The 18,374-nt window shown below is 42.5% G+C and overlaps 1 pseudogene; it reads right to left on the bottom strand.

Moving 5' to 3' along the window:
• Positions 1–15,480: 15,480 nt before the first annotated feature.
• Positions 15,481–18,374, bottom strand: part of LOC124973669 (small G protein signaling modulator 1-like) — a 32,994-nt pseudogene continuing 30,100 nt past the window's right edge.

Raw genomic sequence — 18,374 nt, 5'->3', positions numbered from 1 at the left:
TACAGAAAGCTATAAAGATGTTGATTGAAATGTTGTTTATAATCATTTTGGTTAAAATAAAAAGAATCCAGCTCTCTGTCATTAGGGGTATATTTGAAAAATTGTGGATCTTCTACATATGAAGTTCTACATTCAATATTTCACATACATATTTGAAAGACACCCTTGATATGAAAGTAATTGGTTACTTAAAACAATTATATCATTTTAAAAATGAGAGATATAAGTAAGGTAATTATCAATATTATAGAGGTGCAGATATCTATCTATTACATATATAGACACATATATATTCTTTTTTTTTGGTGAACACTTTTTTTTTAATTGTAAACAAATGGGATACATGTTGTTTCTCTGTTTGTACATGGAGTAAAGGCATACCATTTGTGTAATCATAATTTACAAAGGGTAATGTTGTTTGATTCATTCTGTTATTTCTTCCCTTCCACCCCAACCCCCCACCCCTTTTTTCACTCTACGCACTCCTTTCTTCCTCCATTCTTGCCCCCCCTCCCTAACCCTAACTCTAACCCTAACACTAACCCCTCCCACCCCCCATTATGTGTCATCATCCACTTATTAGCGATATCATTTGTCCTTTGGTTTTTTTAAGATTGGCTTATCTCACTTAGCATGATATTCTCCAATTTCATCCATTTGCCTGCAAATGCCATAATTTTATCATTCTTCATGGCTGAGTAATATTCCATTGTATATATATACCACATTTTCTTTATCCATTCATCAATTGAAGGACATATAGGTTGGTTCCACAATCTGGCTATTGTAAACTGAGCAGCTATGAACATTGATGTGGCTGTATCTCTGTAATATGCTGATTTTTAAGTCCTTTGGGTATAGGCCAAGGAGTGGGATAGCTGGGTCAAATGGTGGTTCCATTCCAAGTTTTCTAAGGAATCTCCACACTGCTTTCCAGAGTGGCTGCACTAATTTGCATCCCACCAGCAATGTATGAGTGTACCTTTCTAACCACAACCTCGCCAACAACTGTTGTTGCTTTTATTCTTGATAATCGCCATTCTAATTGGGGTGAGATGGAATCTAAGGGTGGTTTTGATTTGCATTTCTCTTATTACTAGAGATGTTAAACATTTTTCCATATGTTTGTTGACTGCTTGTAGATCTTCTTCTGTGAAGTGTCTATTCATTTCCTTAGCCCATTTGTCAATTGGATTATTTGCACTCTTGGTGTAGAGTTTTTTGAATTCTTTATAGATTCTGGAGATTAGTGCTCTATCTGAAGTATGATTGCAAAGATTTTTCTCCCACTCTGTAGGCTCTTTCTTTGCATTGCTGATAGTTTCCTTTGCTGAGAGAAAGCTTTTTAGTTTGAATCTATCCCAGTTATTGATACTTGCTTTTATTTCTTGTGCTATGGGAGTCCTGTTAAGGAAGTCTGGTCTTAAGACGACATGTTGAAGCACTGGACCTACTTTTTCTTCTATAAAATGCAAGGTCTCTGGTCTGATTCTGAGGTCCTTAATCCATTTTGAGTTTAGTTTCATGCATGGTGAGAGATATGCGTTTAGTTTCATTCTGTTGAATATGGATTTCCAATTCTCCCAGCACCATTTGTTGAAGAGGCTATATTTTCTCCATTGCATATTTTTGGCCCCTTTGTCTAGTATGAGAAAATTGTATTTATTTGGGTTTGTGTCCGTGTCCTCTTTTCTGTACCATTGATCCACCATTATATTTTGGTACCAATACCATGCTGTTTTTTTACTATTGCTTTGTAGTAGAGTTGAATATCTGGTATTGCGATACACCCTGCTTCACTCTTTCTACCCAGGATTGCTTTAGCTATTCTGGGTTTTTTATTCTTCAGATGAATTTCATAATTGCTTGCTCTATTTCTGTAAGGTACATCATTGGGATTTTAATTGGACTTGCATTGAATCTGTATAGCACTTTTGGTAGTATGGCCATTTTGACAATATTAATTTTTCCTATCCAAGAACATGGGAGATCTTTCCATCTTCTAAGGTTTTCTTTAATTTCTTTCTTTAGTGTTCTGCAGTTCTCATTGTAGAGGTCTTTCACCTCTTTTGTGAGATTGATTCCCAAATATTTTATTTTTCGATGCTATTGTGAATGGGGTAGTTTTCCTAATTTCTCTTCTGAAGATTCATCACTTATGTAAAAAAAAATGCCTTAGATTTATGCACATTGATCTTATATCCAGCTACTTTACTGAATTCACTTATGAGATCTAAAAGTTTTCTGGTGGAATTTCCTGGTTCCTCTAAGTATACCATCATATCATCAGCAAATAGGGATAGTTTGAGTTCTTCTTTTCCTATTCGTATCCCTTTAATTTCTTTGGTCTGTCTAATTGCTCTGGTTAGAGTTTCAAGGACGATATTGAAAAGAAATGGTGAAAGAGGACATCCCTGCCTTGTTCCAGTTTTTAGGGGGAATGCTTTCAGTTTTTCACCATTTAGAATATATTAGCCATGGGCTTAGCATAGATGGCCTTTACAATGTTAAGGAATGTTCCACTATCCCTATTTTTTCTAGTGTTTGAGCGTGAAGGGGTGCTGTACTTTATCAAATGCTTTTTCTGCATCTATTGAAATAATCATGTGATTCTTGACTTTATGTCTATTGATATGGTGAATGACATTTATTGATTTCCTGATGTTGAACCAACCTTGCATCCCTGGGATGAAACACACTTGATCATGGTGCATTATCTTTTTAATATGTTTTTTGTAAGTGATTTGCTAAAATTTTGTTGAGAATTTTTGCGTCGATGTTCATTAAGGATATTGGTCTGAAATTTTCTTTCCTCGATGTGTCTCTGTCATGTTTAGGTATCAGGGTAATATTGGCTTCATAGAATGAGTTTGGGAGGGTTCCCTCCTCTTCTATTTTGTGGAGTACTTTGAGAAGTATTGGAATGAGCTCTTCTTTAAAGGTTTTGTAGAACTCGGCTGAGAACCCATCTGGTCCTGGGACTTTTCTTTGTTGGTAGGCTTTTGATGACTTCTTCTATTTCATTACTTGAAATTGGTCTATTAAATTGTGTATGTCCTCCTCTTTCAGTTTAGGCAATTCATATGTCTCTAGAAACCTGTTGATGTCTTTCAAATTTTCTATTTTGTTGGAGTATAGATTTTCAAAATAGCTTCTAATTATGTTTTGTATTTCAGTCGTGTCTGTTGTGATATTTCCTTGTTCATTCCGAATTTTAGTGATTTGGGTTTTCTCTCATTTTCTCTTTGTTAGTGTGGCTAAAGGTTTATCAATTTTGTTTATTTTTTTGAAGAAACAACTATTTATTTTATCAATTTTTTGTATTGTTTTTTTGTTTCAATTTCATTGATTTCAAGCTCTGAGTTTAACTATTTCTGTCTTCTACTACTTTTGGTGTTGGTCTGTTCTTCTTTTTCTAGGGCTTTGAGCTGTAGTGTTAGTTTCTTTATTTGTTGAGTTTTACTCTTTTATTAAATGTGCTCCATGAAATAAATTTTCCTCTAAGTACTGCTTTCATAGTGTCCCAGAGATTTTCATATGATATTTCTTTTTTCTCATTTACCTCTAAGAATTCTTTTAATTTCCTTCCTAATATCTTCTGTTATCCATTTATCATATAATAGCATATTGTTTAATCTCCAGGTGTTGGAGTAGTTTCTCTTTTACTCTTTCATTTATTTCTAACTTCAATCCATTATGATCTGATAGAATACAAGGTAGTGTCTCTATCTTCTTGTATTTGCTAACATTAGCTTTGTGGCATAATATATGGTCTATTTTAGAGAAGGATTCATGTGCTGCTGAGAAGAAAGTGTATTTGCTCTTGGTTGGATGGTATATTCTATAAATGTCTGTTAAGTCTAAATTATTGATTGTGTTATTGAGATCTATGGTTTCTTTGTTCAATTTTTGTTTGGAAGATCTGTCCAGTGGTGAGAGAGGCGTGTTAAAATCACCTAGTATTATTGTGTTGCGGTCTATTGGTTTCTAAAATTGAGAACGATTTGTTTGACATACATGGATGAGCCACTGTTTGGGGCATAGATGTTTATGATTGTTATATCTTGCTGATTTATGCTTCCCTTAAGCAGTATGAAATATCCTTCCTTATCCCTTCTGACTGACATTGGCTTGAAGTCCACATTATCTGAAATGAGGATGGATACTCCAGCTTTTTTGCTGAGTCCATGTGCATGATATGTTTTTCCCCATCCTTTCACCTTTAGTCTATGGGTATCTCTTTCTATGAGGTGAGTCTCTTGCAGGCAACATACTGTTGGATCTTTCTTTTTAATCCAATCTGCCATTCTATGTCTTTTGATTGATGAATTCAGGTCATTAACATTCATGGTTATAATTGAGTTATGATTTGAATTCCCAGTCATTTGGTTCATTTTTTTAAAATTTTATTATTTATTTATTCATTTTGACACACCTGGTTCCTTCTTTATTTGACAGTTCCTTTAGGATAGTTCCTCCCTTTGCTGATTTACTTCTTGTTTTTCATCTCTTCCTCATGAATATTTTGCTGAGAGTGTTCTGCAATGCTGGATTTCTTTTTGTAAATTCTTTTAGCTTTTGTTTATCATGGAATGATTTTAGTTCATCGTCAAATTGAAGGTAAGACTTGCTGGGTATAAGATTCTTGGTTGGCATCCATTTTCTTCCAGAGCTTGAAAAATGTTGTTCCAGGCCGTTCTAGCTTTTAGGGTGTGGATTGAAAAATATGCTGATATCCGTATTGGTTTCCCCCTGAATGTAATTTGGTTCTTTTCTCTCACAGCCTTTAAAATTCTGTCTTTATTTTGTATGTTTGGTATTTTCATTATAATGTGCCTTGGTGTGGGTCTGTAGTAATTTTGTGTATTTAGAGTCCTATAAGCCTCTTGAACTGGATTTTCCATTTCATTCTTCAGATTGGGAAATTTTCTGATATTATTCATTGAATAGATTGTTCATTCCTTTGATTTGTTTCTCTAAGCCTTCCTCAATCCCAATAATTCTCAAATTTGGCCTTTTCATGATATCCCATAGTTCTTGGAGATTCTGTTCATGATTTCTTACCATCTTCTCTGTTTGTTCAACTTTGTTTTCTAGGTTAAATATTTTGTCTTCAATATCTGATATTCTGTCTTCCAGGTGTTCTATCCTATTGGTTATGCTTTCTATGGAGTTCTTGATTTGGTTTATTGTTTCCTCATTTCAAGGATTTCTGTTTGGTTTTTTTTCAATATGTCTAACTCTTTATTGAAATGATCTTTTGCTTCCTGTATTTGCTCTTTTAACTGTCGATTGGTGTGATCATTCAATGCCTGCATTTGCTCTTTCATCTCATCATTCAATGCCTGCATTTGCTCTTTCATCTCATCGTTTGCTTCCCTGATCATTTTAATTATGTACATTCTGAACTCCCTTTCTGTCATTTCTTCTGTCATGCTGTCATTGGATTTATTGATGTAACACCTAGATTTCTTTGGGGCATTTTCTTCCCTTGTTTTCTCATATTGTTCAGGAATCAGTGGTTCATTAAGATATTGCAGATTTCCTCTATTGACTTATAATGTCCCTGAAGATTGCTAGTATATCCTCTCTTATCCTCAGTAGCCTGCAGTCTTGGAGGAAGTTGATAATGCGGTGTTCCACAAGGAAGCTGCCTCTCTAACGGTTGGTGACCCTCATGTGGGGTATATTCCCTGATAGTGGGCAGAGGTGTCTCCACTTGTTGACCAATGGTCATCCAAAGGGGAACTAGGCTGCAGGCTGAGGCAAGGCCTGTTTGAGCCTGTGTCTCTGGTTTTACTGTCCTTGTGGAGAAACCTCACCCGGCAGGCAACACTGCCCCAGTGGTGAGGTCTCACTGGTCAGTTCCCCTCCTAGAGGTTCCCCTTAATCTACAATTACCACCTGGGCTGGGCTGTCTTCCTCTGCAATGTTCCCAGGGGCCTGGACCTACCTCCTGGGCTTGGGAAGCCTCACCCTTCGCAGATGAGTCTCCTTAGGCTGCCTCTCCTCAGAGGACTCTGCCCGCAGTCCTGGAAACTTCACTCCGCCCCATGCATGTCTCTGTGTGGCTCTTCCACCAAGAAGCCGGTCCTGGGAACCTGCTCAGTACCTAATTCGCCTGGCTATGCAGGCCCTCCTCTGAGCCGCCACCTGGAGCCCCGTACAATAGCTCCGAGACCCAGAGACCCGCCACACACCTCTTCCTCCAGCAGCCACCCAGTGTTCCGATGCAGTCACTAGGAGTCCAAGCAACTTACTTTGCGGTCTCCTCCTCCCGCCAACCGCCTGTAGCCCTAGGCAGTCACTCTGAGTCCAAGTGACCCGCCCTGTTCCTTTTCCTCCTCGGGTAGCCCCCCAGGTGTTCAGGAGCCGTTGCTCGGAGACCAATGCGACCCACGCGCTCCTCCTCCAGGCAGGCCACCAGTGTTCAGGAGCGGTTGCTTTGAGTCCAAACAACTCACCACTGCCTCCTCCTCTGGCAATCGCCTGTGGCTCTGATGCAGTCACTCCTAGACCAAGCGACCCGCCGCGCTTCTCCTCTTCCTCCGGGCAGCCCCCAGTGTTCAGAAGCGATCGCTCTGAGTCCAAACAGCTCGCCACGCAGCTCCTCCTCAGGCAGATGCCCGGAGCCCCAGTGGTTGCTCTGAGTCCAAGTGCTGTGCTGAGCCGCCTCCTCTACAATGATCCCAGTTGTCCGTGTTTACCGCTTCAGCGAAGGAGGGTCGTCTCACCAGGCAACTATACTTCACAAGTTCCCTGTGTTCCGGGGCTACCGCCCCATCTGGGATGCCTCCCCAATGGGAGAGACTCACCCGGTGGCTTTGAGTTGGTCCCAAGTCTCTCACTATCTCCTCTTTTGAATCCTGTGTCCTGGAGCAACATGAAAAGCACCCTCCCTCTTGTCTGCCATCTTGAAAACCCACACACATGTAATTCTTACATATCTACATATAAATCTAAACAAAAATAAGAAGGAGATAAAGATAATATTTAAAGATAAAGAGTTATACATATAATATGTAGGTAGATATGGAAATATACACAAATCTCTACCTCTACATATCCATGGATATATAGATTTTTATCTACAGATATAGATTTATAAAAATACAGATAAGGTATATATGTATCTATATACTATAGATTCATAGATAAAGAAATATAGACAAGTTATAATATAGATATATATATTTACATATAGATATATTTACATATATCTATATGTAAATATATTATATATATATATATATATATATATATCTGGCTTCTACAGATAAGATATAAAGATATTCTTATGGATAAACACAGTTAATACATGGAACATTCTACATCAAATTGAGGTCATTCATTCAGGGATCAGAACTAGAAGAATAAAGTGGAGAGGTGATGTTTAAATTTCTTTTTAATTTTATACACCTGTTCATTCTTTGAATTATCACTCTACATGGACATTACTCCTATAATTTAAAAAAAAGTAAGTATTTTGGCAAAAAGCAAAATCACCTTTCTGTTATTTCAGGCTTGGGAACTAATTGATCTTTCCTCCCAATTCCCTGGCATCCCAGGAATGCACTAATAGCACCTCCCCACCCTACCAGGGCTCAACAGCTGTATCCTCTCCAGCACCTGGTGGGAAGGCCACCTGCTACATCCAGCATGGAGACAGAGGCCTCTTCCAAGATCCTGTTCTTGACCCAAACTTGAAGTTCTCAAAATGAGTTTGCCTTCCACTAGCTATGGGAGGCACTTTTTCTAACAGGTTTCCATGGCCAAATACATCTGAGGGAAAGTTTCTTTTACTCTCCCTCACTCCCCTGATTTCTTGAGGTGTGACCAGGATATTAGCACAGCCAGGGTTTAGAGAAGTTCTGAGGCATACAGATAGCTGTTACCTCAATGTTTCCCAAACTAGCTAACAATTAAATTTTTTTCATAACATCAAGATTATTTTTCCCCCAGGGACACTTTTACAGCAATCAGGAAATCTTAGAAAGCATTCAAGCAATGACTGCCTGTAGGTGAACTATGTAATCCTAGGCCCTAGGCCACAAGACAGAAATGGGATAGAGTTTTGATCCATAGTGGAAAAGATCCAGTGCCTGCCTTGAACTGAGCTGTTCTCATTCTAGGAGTCTGAACAGGAGTATAAACTCCTGTAGCGGATCCAAGTCATCATACCTTGTGCAGTACTGAGCACACAGCTGATACATAATCATAAATGGTACCCACTCAATCCATCTTTACCCTTCTGGGAAGGCAAATAGGTTAAGTACCGTTTATGTGAAATGCTTAGGACCAGCGTGTTCAGATTTGGGTTTTCTCAGATTTGGAATATTTGCAAGTATATAATGAGATATCTTGGGGATGTAGTCCAAGGTCAAACAAGAAATCATTTGTTTCATATATTCCTTATTACTTGAAGGTAATTATATGTAGTTTTTAGTGCAGCTGCATTGTGACTAGGATCTGTCACATGAAGCCAGGTGTGGGATTCTCCACCGTGGTGTAGTGTCAATGCCCAAGTAATTCTGGAGCATTTTGGATTTTCACATTAGCTATGCTCAACCTGTATATGTCCTTCAATCTCCCACCCTAAGGGGAAGAAGTGAGCTGTGGATCTTGGAATTCTCGAGAAGAAGGGACCCTTAATGTGCCTGTACAGAACTCAGCAGGTCAACTCAAGTCCCCACAAACACGAGACCCTAATTCTCAGATGATAGGACAGCCTTCCTGCGGCCTGCCTCATGGCAACCCAAGCCCTGCAAAGGCTTACCATGCTGTCCTGAAGGTACTGCTCCCAGATCCCAGCTGTCAGTCCCTGCCCAGCATCACAGGGCAAGTCCAGACACACAGTCATGAGATTTACCAGGGCTGACAGATGGGTCCCCATGGTAGACAGGTGTCAGTTGTAGGTGCACCCTGTTGGGGAGGAAAAGGAAATGTCATGCTGTCCCATCTGGATCCCCTCTCAGGCTCATGGAGTCTTCAAAGGGGTGTCTTTCTCCCCAGCTTATTAAACCCCCATGCCCTGCAAAATTCTCATCACCCCTTTTCCTAGAAAGGAAAATGAAGCCCAGAGGGGTGAGGTCACTTGATGGCTTGACCGCTCACCCCTCAGAAGTTTTGTCACCTTTCTCAGCCTCTGTCATGGTAATGCCACCCTACTAGTTGAAATCCAAAGAATTTAACTTATGGACTGCAGGCAGGAAAGGATCAGGAAGGAAGAAGGTCAGGGACTCCTCACTCTCACTGTGCCTCTGCCTCAAATTCACAGAGAACCTGAGGACTCCTGACCAAACTGCTTCTGGATAAAGAAAGGCCTAGCAAGTCAGTGACCTGGAGATCTGAGGGCACTCAGCCTGTTTCCAGGATGGACCTGTCACCTTAAAGGAATGCCTGCCAATGTGTCACCCCTCATCTGCTGCACCCTGGGCCCCCGAGGGTGCGGGGCAACCAAGAAGTGCTTGGCAATTGCCGGTCTATAACATTTGATGACTGTGCCCCTTCCTCTTGGCTCTCTCCAGCATCTCATCCCCAATTTACAGAGAGAATACTGGACCTTCTAGATCCTGAGGACTCATGAATCCCCAAAACAGGAAGGTAAAATGATGGTGGTAGTTGTCACAGAATGTCCAACATTTATAGTGCAATTGGTGCTACACAGCATTAACAGCCAGGGCTGTACCCTGAGTTTCCATAAGTGAGCTTTTCTCACAATGACCCTATGAAGCAGGTATTAGCATTATCCTCATTTTATAGATGGGGCAACTGAGGCATGCACTGGTCACATCATTGGCCCATGTCACATCACTATAGGAAGTACAGGGTCAGGATTTGGCTCCAGGCCTCCTGGTTTGAATCTGGGCTCTCAATCAGCATCAGGGATGTACCATGTTGTCATCTGATCACCTGGTTCCAGACTCATGTCAACCCCTACCCTTCTTCCGAGAAGATCTTGCACCTGGGTCTGATAAACCCTTGCACAGTGCCTGTTTTATGCCAGGTTCTGCCTCAGGCACTGGAGATAGTGGTCACAGACTAGGCAAGAACCTCAGCTGAGGGGAGCTTACGCTCTCTGTCGCTCCAGGCACTCAGAGATGATGGGCCCATGCAGGCCCATCCAGACTTCTGTGACCAAATACATTTGAGGGAATGCTCCCCTTACTCACCTATGCTCTCAGTTTCTTGAGTGGGATGGGGATATTAGCATAGTCAAGGTTCTGAGAAATCCTGAAGAATACAAAAACCTAGTTGACAAGGAAATTGTTTTCAAACATCAATGTTCAGGCCCATGTGGGATGTATTAAAACTTCTCTAGAATTCCTAAAAATACATGCTTTATCTTCCTCATGCAGGCTGTGAGGCTTGGAAAATAAAATATGCTGAGGAAGAAGAGAGTAGAGAGAAAAATCAAAGCCTTTGGAGTCAAGTAGGCCAGGATTCAAGTTCTTGGTCTTTAGTTTGTTAGCTTTGTCACCCTGGGCAAATCACATTGCCCCTCTGTGCCTTGTCTGGTTAATGGGAATAAACAGAATATTTGTGTTATTAGTTTATTTTTTAAGTTTTGGGGATGAGATCAGGTCATCTTTCTCTTCTGTCTGCCAAATAAAACTGACATTTATTGAGCATGTACAACATGCAATACTAGGTGCTAAGAATTTACACTCACTTCTCATTCCATTCAGAAAACAAACCCTCAGGGTGGATTGTCAGAATTCAGTCGTTACCAAACCAAACCAAGTCTCCTTTACCAGGGGCCCAGTGACCACTGCCCTCTTAGGACCCAGAGATAAAATTTATCCCCAATCTATAAATGAGCAAACTGAGACTGAAACAAGTTATCTAGAAAATAGGAATGTTCAAACTCCAGAGCCAGGATCTGTCCCTGATATTTCTGGTATATAGCAGGCATTTAATAGATGTTCCTTGGAGACCACACTAGCAATGAAGACCTATATGCACATTCATAAAAGGCTCTGGAGAAGCTCTGGTACTTAATATTGTCACAGAGAGCTTCAAAGGAGTCCTGAAACTAGAGAAAGGAAGGTGCTTTATAAGAGATGCATGTAACCCAGGTTTCCTGAAGAGGACCACAACACATTCTCTCAGGGGAACACAGGGTGGGCTGCTGTGATTTTCATTCAGCTACATTGCCCCTTCTTATCAGAACCCCAATTTTCCTTTGAGGTATCACCTCTCCCATAAACATCTCTCCTGTGGTCTGGATGGGACAAGTGACTCTACCTAGTACAGGACCGAGGTTGAAGTTACATTGATTGACTTGGAGATGGTCACACAATCCAACCAGAGCCAGTGAGAATCAGTCCTGGGACTTGCTTTGGAACTATCAGGAAACAGGCATTTTTTTTTAATCTGTCTGAGTTAAAGCCAGTGAGATATTCATTCATGGCTGCTAGGAGTCATCTTTGCCATTGTATAGGGAGGGCCTGCCTGAGAGCAGAGTGTGGAATTAGCAAACAGGCAAATGAAGTCAATATCTGAAGACACAGAAAGGGCTTCCTATTTTGGAATAGGGCTTCCTATTGAAGTCACTTGCCTCTGAAATGCTAAGTTTTGCCAACACATTTTATTCTCTTCCTGAATCAGTTTGAAGTGGGTTTCTGTCACTTTCTTCAAGCGACCCAAGGGAACAAAGCTAAGCCATGATGGTATTCAGTTGGGATGACTACAAAGCAAGTGAACCTCTAAGCTTCCCCTTGCAAGGTCATTTCTGGGTGCTGTTTTGGCTGAGGTAAGAGTAAGGCCCTAGCATTGCTGAAAATTATAAGAATTGCCAAAGGAGTGCTGTATACTCTTGCAGAGCACAGAATGGAAGAATAGCCATGTATTTATTCTCAGGACATACAAGGGGATGCCCAGGAAAACCCAGGGAAACTGGAGAAGAAACACACCTTAATCTCCAGTTATGCACATGGGAAAATGTTCTCTTTGTGCCTCAGGGTGGTGATGTTGTCTTGGTCATGTTAGAATCACAGCATCACACCCACCACTGTTCCATATCTGGCTTGGTGCTCAGCAAGGTGTTGAGCTCTCCACCACAACAGGTACATAAGAAAATACAATTAGAGTGTGTATTAGGGAAAGCAGCATTTCTCAATAGCCTGTGGAGATGACAGATCCAGCCTGAGACACTTGGGGTTTCTCTAACATGTGAATTCCTGGGCCCTCAAGAAACCTCAATCAGGATCTCTAGGACAAATTCCTGGAACTCATGCATTTTGCACCTCCTCAGGTGATTGATGCACAATAAAATTTGAGACTCTCCAATTGTATCAGCACTTAAATGTTGACATGTGTGTTACGGTGGTGTTAAATGCAGCTTCTCATTTAGTATATTTGGGATAATAAACTGAGAATCTTCCCAGGTGATACTGCTGAACCACATACTGTAAAGCTGGGGGTGAGGTAGTTTTGAAGATCTGATGCTGGCCCCCACCCCTCACAGTCCCATGCCTGAAGACTGCACACCACTAGGAAGAAGGCCAGCAAGGCCATAAGGAAGGGATTCTACAAGGCCAGTCCAACCTGGGCCAGTGGGAAACTATAGCAATCTCATGAATGGGCTGAGTAGTTCCCAAGAGACAAAAGCTCTGTGGATATGGACAGAGATGAACCTGAGATTTAATTTAGTGCAAGGCAACATTGAGTGTCACTTACTGAACATTGCCATGTGCCAAGTATCATGTGCAGGCCTCTTTAAACCATTATTTGATTTGTTCCTCATAATCATATAAAGGAAGCATTTTGTAGGTGTTTTTCTAAATATCATTTTTGGTTTCTTCCTTCCAAGCACATGGTAGGACTGCAATTCCTGGTTTCCTGTGGGTAGAGTCAATGGATTGGGAGAGGACATTATAAGTAACATTTTTTGGTGGGACATTTGTTGTTGATTCAAACCCCTCCAGAGCTACTATTCCCTCTCACATTGTGAATGGCAACATCCACAGTGGCTGCTCTTTAATGTGGAGAAAGCAGAGCTCCTGGATGACCCAGGACAGACACACAGCATGTGTGATAAATCAGTTGCTGTAAAAAGTTACACTAAGATATCAGGTCTATTTGTTACTGTGGCAGAGCCTTGTTTATCCTGACCGATACAGTGAGTAAGTTCCAAAAGGTACAACTACACGAGGTCAGGTTTTAATCTAGCTCTGGCTGATTCCACAGCTTTTGTTCATTTCTCCAAATTTCGTGCAGGGAATGAAGTGGGCATCCACAAATCACTAGGTAATCCTTAAATCTCTTCCAAGAACAGCACAAGTCCCTCCTATCTCTCATGGTTGCAGCCATTGGTTGAGCTGCCACCAACTGAATCATGCTGTGAACAGGATGAGCAGAAGAATTTCCAGGGGCTGGGCTGCTATAGAGATGGGAGGTTATTCATGGAGACATCCATCAAATTTGGGGAGACTGTGGTATATAGAAGGGGCAAAAGAGCCTTGGTTAAATCTATGTAGGTCATAAAAACCTCATCCCCAAAGCAAGCAGCTCCCCCCACCCTCCAGGCTGGCACAGGGAAAAGAAAAGACCCTGAAATAGAAAATAGGAAAGAGCCATTTAGATCAGAGTCCAACTGAGGTCCTTGAGCCCACCTGATTCAATGAAAACCACCACCAAGATTTGGAGGCCCCAGAAGATGGGCAGGGCTGATGATCGCCAGAGAGAGGAAAAGAACAGGGAGACCAGAGCCAGGAAAACAGGCAGCCATGCCTCGCCATGTGCTCATCTAGCTGAGCTCACAGGACACTGAGGGAAAGGAAGGGGAGCCTGCCGGGTGCTTTTGGGAAGGCTGAGGGAACAAGTCCCCAGAGATGGGCCTCCTGGGGAGCTCCTGGTGGTCAGAGAGAAGGGAGCCCGAATCCACAGAGGAGGCAGAGCACCTCATGGCAAGAGACCCTGTAGGTAAAGGAGGAGCAGGCTGGTGTTATCTGGGATGGAATCCAGGGGTGCTTAGACCCTGAGCTATATACTCAGCCCTTTGTATTTTGAAATAAGACTTTGTTAAGTTACTTAGGGCCTTGCTAACTTGTTGAGATTGGAGGGTGAGGCAGTAGACTGAAGAGTGTGCACAGGATGGTCATGTGACTATTGTTTGGTAAATGCTAGGAAGAAGATCAGGGTTGGTGTGAGCCACACACAGCTGGGAGGCCAGGGAAAGTCAAATTTCAAGGTTCAAGATAGAGAAGTGAGTTCCAGGTCAAGAGGCCTCTCCTCAGCCCTACACTGTTCTTTATTAGAAGCTCCAGTGTCTGGCAGGGACAGAGTTGCCCAGCCCAGCCTGGGACCTCTCACTGACCACCTCTAAGCAGGAAGTGACCAATTGAGAAAATACTATGAATCACCCAAGGACCTAATGTGCATCACAAAGAACTTGATATTAAGTAGAACACAACAATATCTGAGAAGCTAAAGCCTTCCTAAGACTCTTTGGGTGGCCATGCTCAGCAGAGTCATTTGAAGTCAACCTTGTGGGCTGGGGAGTTCTACCAAAAGCATACTTCTTGAAATTAGTCCTTATTTTTTAAAGATATGTTTTAAAATGCATATAAAATCCTATGTCATCTGCAAACTTCTTCAGAAAAACATGAAGGAGTAGGACATAATTTATGGTCAAGAGGGCTGGGGCACAGAAACCTGTATCATAACTATTTTTATGTTAATAATTCTTCACCATAAAAATGTTTTTTAAGAAGATGCAAAAGAAAAATAGAATCCAAGGGTGGGGGTTGTAGCTCTGTGGTAGAACATTTGCCTAGCACAGGTGAGGCATTAGGTTCAATCCTTAGCATCACATTAAAAAATTAATTTAAAAAAAGCTTAAATTCTTCTTGAAAAAAATCTGATGTGGATTCAGAACAGCCCAAACACTGCTTTTCCTTCCCATCAGCAGCCAAGGCTCCTGGGACTAGAAAAATGGGGTGGTCGCCTCAGACCCATGACTGCCCTTTGCTCTCCATAAGGCCATCTTGTTGGGCTAGAATACAGATATTGAAGGAGGAAGCTCCAGTCGGGTGATTCTTTTCAGTATGACTCCAAATTCACTATAGTGTTGTGTGGTTGCATATATCCTGGGTACCAAAGAAGAGACAGCTCCAGGGAGCAGAAACCCTGCAACTACTCCCATCCCCTTTTAAGGAGTGATGAGAAAGGGTGGGCGGACACTGGACATTTTCTTGCATTAGCAGGCTCTGTGGGTCTTTATAAAGCTGTCCCTCTCTGGTTGGTATTCCAGGTCATTGGGTAACCCCAGCCCTAACCCTCTTCTCTTGGTTTCTTCATCCTCCTGAGCTTCTGAGCTACCCTTAAGTTCACAGCTTCAGGGAGGCCGGCCAGATCACCATAACAACCAGTTGAGTGGCAGACAGGGCAGGGTGCACACCTCTGCTTCCCAGGAAGGGAATCTCCCTGTGCCAAGGAGAGTAAATGGACTCAGGGGATACACGTGGACCCAGTGTCCTACCTCTTCTCATAGTTCAGGTCCCCCATGAACCTGTTCATAAGCTGGTTGAATGTCCAGCCCAAGGTCACGATGTCAGCTGACTGGAGCATGAACAGGTACCTGGTGACAGCTTCCATGTCATCCCTTTGCAGAAAGAGATCAGGCCTGGCCATGATGATGGAGGACATATGGATGAAGGCCCTGATCATTCAACTCTAGGATGCAGAGCCAGGTTATCTGAGAAGCTGAAACTTTCCAAAGCCTCCTTGGGTGGCCATGTTCAGCAAAGTCATCTTCAGCCAACCTTGTGGGTGGAGGAGTTCTACCAAGAGCAGCTTGAAAGCTACTCACCCCTGACACTGTCACATTCTCTCTCCTGAGGCCTAGGGGTCTTTAGAACAAGGAAGGGGACTCTGTCCCTCTTAAAATCACCATTTTCAAATCAGGCATTTATCTGGGCCAATCTCAATGGAGAAAGAGATGGCATCTGAGCTTTGTGGCCCATTCCCCAGAAACCTGCTCCCCAAGTATCCCCAGCACACTCCAGGCCAGCAGTCAGATCCTCTACCTCCCCAGATTGCCCAAAGGATTTCTTATCTGCTTTATTTTATCCAAGTAGGAGGGATATGGCAACATCCATCAAATATGAAGGAGGCATCCCCTGCACCAAATCTACTTAAATTACAGGCAAAGACCCATAACTGTTTACTGAACACCAAGTACATAGGGAGCTCAGCTCAGTCCACACACAGCCTCAGCTAAGCCACACACTCCATGGAGGAGCAGTATTCCATCAATCCTAAGATACACATTCTGTTACTTTCACATTTTAACCTCCCTAAATGGGGGACATGTCTTATTATTGATGAGAGCTCACAACTGTGATGCAGAGGTGACTGCCTGAACTCACACAGACTTGGTCATAGTTGTTCATGCTGTACTCACTTCAACTGAGTTTTGTGCACCATTATTATTGTGCACAAGCAGGATAGTTTCTATTTTAAATGTCTTTTTGAGAGATTAGTCTGTGATTCAACTTTGAATTGAAAAAAGTTACAGTGACAGCGAGAGGCTGGGAACAGAGCAGCAGAGTACTAATGTGATATTGGTGAAGCAGGTACATTATTCATTCCTGCAGGGATGCCTGTAATTCCAAATTTCCTTGAAAAATAACAAGTTAGTACTTTAAGGGACAACAGACCCACCCCAGAGATGAGAATGCATGTTCTTGAAGAACTGCTGCACTTTCTACACTTGTGGGTCAAGGGGCACAAAACTTTTGTGTAAAGAAACAGATGGAATAGTTTTGGCTTTGTGAGTCATATAGGCTTGGCTGCAACCTAACTCTGCCAACATAGCCTGAAAGCTGTACTACATAACACGTAAACTTATGGTCAATACTGTATTTCAATAAAACTTCTGGACTGTGAAGACTTTAGGGATATCTTAGGTTATGTACTTCAATTACATTTTTTCTTGTGTGTACTGGGAAGAGCAATGTAAGATTAAAAGACAAACCAAAAATCCTATATTCAATTAGGTCTCAAAGACCTGATTCAAAATGGGTAAGGGGAACTTGTGTAGTGAAAAAGTCCTGAATGTAATCTAAACAGCATTTCAGAAAAGAAGACACATCTTGAAACCATGTCTTCTGGTACTTAAGCAAAAAGGGTCTTGTGCCCATGGTGAGAGGCTCAGAGGGAGAAGGAGTTGCCTAGGGTCACTCAGTTATTGGAACTGTGCCTATGCAACTGGGGTGGCTGACAGTTCACAGAGGTTCCTCCCAGCAGAGTCCGGATACCATAGTGAGCCTGTGACTCAATGGCCCTGGAGAGGGGACAGCCAAGGAGAACACTGCACAAGGGCAGGAGTTGCATGTGCCCTACTCTCCCCGCATCCCTGGATCCTGACCAGCCTCTGGGGCATAGAAGGTGACTGATGAATGGCACCAGTTGGACTGAATTCAAATCATAATTCTGTCTCCTAATTCACCTGTATGGGACTCAGTGTTAGGATGGGGGAATGGGTGGATGTACAGATGATTAGACAGAAGGGTGGGTGGGGGATATAGATAAAAACAGACTGATGAACAAAAGGTGGGTGGATGCCTAGATACAAGGAGCACCATAGAGAATGGAAGAGGATTGACTGGACAGCAGGCTAGAGATACTAGTGAATGGATGAAAGGATGGATGACAGACTGGCAGGTGAGTGAGGGATGGATGAACAACCTGGAGCCAAAGGGAAATCCTCCTCCATAACCTACAGCCAGATCATTAGAGCAAGATTTGGCCCACAATGAACACTCACCAGCAGAACCAGAACATTGTTCTTGCCATAGAGCAGGGTGGCTCTGGAGTTCTGGTGCAGGAGCTGCATGTAGTCACAGGCAGAGAAGAATGATTCCACTTGAATGCCTCTTCTGGATATGGTAGTGTGACGGGAGACAAACAGATGGCCCTGGGGTGACCTTCAGGACCTCTACCCTGTTTCCTGGCCCCAAATCCCTCCCAAAGCCCCACTACCCACCCCACTCATGCAGGTATGGTTGCTTGCTGGGCAAGTCCTACCACAGTTGTGAGCTGTGGATGTGGTGCCTCTGGACCAGTTTGTGGGCTGAGGGGTTGATCTAGAAGTGAACTGTAGTCTTCATCTTGGTGTACTCCAGGGCATGGGGCCCCACTGCAGAGCACATGTGGCTGGAAACCTGTAGCCTCAGAGAGCTGCCCTCCCTCCCAACTACTGCAGACTGTGCCACTCATTTCATACCCCACCCCTCCAGCCAGCTAGGATGTCCAATGACTCCTGAATCCAAGAGACCAAAATGAGGCCTTGGGAGCAAGAGGCAGTGAACAATTTTGATGGAGGAGGCTGGATAGGGGTCAAGGGGTCCTCAGGAGGTATCCCTGAG

Source organism: Sciurus carolinensis, unplaced genomic scaffold (assembly GCF_902686445.1).
Source record: "Sciurus carolinensis unplaced genomic scaffold, mSciCar1.2, whole genome shotgun sequence".
Lineage (NCBI taxonomy): Eukaryota > Metazoa > Chordata > Mammalia > Rodentia > Sciuridae > Sciurus > Sciurus carolinensis.
Note: the sequence above shows the minus strand (reverse complement) of the source record. Positions and strands in the feature narration are given on the sequence as shown.